Source organism: Pseudophryne corroboree, chromosome 8 (genome assembly GCF_028390025.1).
Source record: "Pseudophryne corroboree isolate aPseCor3 chromosome 8, aPseCor3.hap2, whole genome shotgun sequence".
Lineage (NCBI taxonomy): Eukaryota > Metazoa > Chordata > Amphibia > Anura > Myobatrachidae > Pseudophryne > Pseudophryne corroboree.
Window position 1 is genome coordinate 95,019,449 of NC_086451.1, and position 1,541 is coordinate 95,020,989.

Sequence of the window (1,541 nt, forward strand, 5' to 3'; positions counted from 1 at the left end):
GTATGCGCATGCGCGCCGTCTTAGTGTCGTTCCCCGCTTCCGGTTGCGCTTGTGTAGCGGCGTGACGACATCTTCGTGTGTTCGGCTGTATACATCTTATTGGTTACTTCTGGCACGTGGTTTCTCAGACCGGAATTGCCATGTAGTGGAACGCACAGGTGGACCGCCTCACGTGACCTGGATATTCGGCTTTGCCTTGTTGTCATGGAGACGTTCTCCATGTTCTCTTATGGTTTCTCTTGAAAGCATACATTGTCCGGACGTGGTCCCCAAAGAAATATAAATAAAAATATGTTTAGAGAATTTCCATATTACAGCGTTTTGCACTTGCAGAACGGACATCAAATTCATAAAGATTTTATATTGGTCGACATACTTATGCATAATAGGCCGTATGATATGTATTACATATGATATTCTGACATCAATTAAAGGACAAATTATGTGTCTTTTAGAGTATACAGATAATATATATAAATATAGTCACATCAAAGTGCATATATATATATTTAAATATTTAAATTTGTGTGCTAATACACACATACGAGGAGCTGTATATAAGAATATACCTAAGAGGATATGAGGATAAGGAAGAAGAGGGTTCCGAGGGAAAATTCAGTTTCATTAAAGAGTGAACTAGTGATGTGAAATCATTTTAATAAAATTTAAAAATATATAAAAATAATTAATGAGAAATGGTTGTTGCGTGATATTTGCTAGGTACTGTGTGTGCCATTTGGTAGATGGTGCCAAAAATTGGTGATCTAGTAAGGTGCAGTTGCCTTAATTGTGTGGCCTGTTTATTGAGGTACTATTATCTTAGTGCATACTAGGATATACCTAGATCCTATTGTGCTTAGAAAAGGGTTAGTGCGTATCTATAAGGCTTATACCTAAAATGTGATCAAGTGTTCTATAAACATCCGTCGTGACTGGACATTTAGACAGTTGCCTTTTACTTTCAGTACAGTACCTAATATTCCCAATGGGTCGCCCCTTTTGGTACTAGTCAGGCCCAACACTGCTTCGCTTCCAAGTTCGGTTGAGATTGGGCCTTTCCAGTGTGGTTTGACTGTATTTCTTTCGTACGCAACAAAAAATGCCCACACGAGATGTTATATATTTTATTTTCATTATTTTCATTATTTTATTATTTTACCAGTGAGGTGCTACATATATACATGTGAAGAGTGCAGAGGATAATTGCTAGATATTTTGGAAAATCTTCAACGACACCTTTACAGAAACGGAGCGATTTCATAGTTCTCGTTCAGGCCAAGTGGATGCATGGTTTTTAACTGGAAAATCCAGAACATCTCTCGTTGTGATAGCTTGATTGCCAAGTCTCCTCCTCTTTCTCCGAGTTTCACCAGTTCTATTGCCTTGAAGGTCAGTTCTTCTGGATTCGAGTTGTGTTTCTCCGTGAAGTGCCTTGAAATGGTATGGCTGTCAACTTTATTCTTAATATTGCGAACGTGTTCTTGTATCCTGAGTTTAAGTTGTCTCTTCGTCTTTCCCACATACTTTTTTCCACACGCGCA

At 38.5% G+C, this 1,541-nt stretch overlaps 1 pseudogene; it reads right to left on the reverse strand.

Annotated features, from left to right (window-relative positions):
* Positions 1 to 961: 961 nt before the first annotated feature.
* On the reverse strand, positions 962 to 1,080 carry LOC134952911 (5S ribosomal RNA; annotated as a pseudogene).
* Between the last annotated feature and the right edge of the window lie 461 nt (positions 1,081 to 1,541).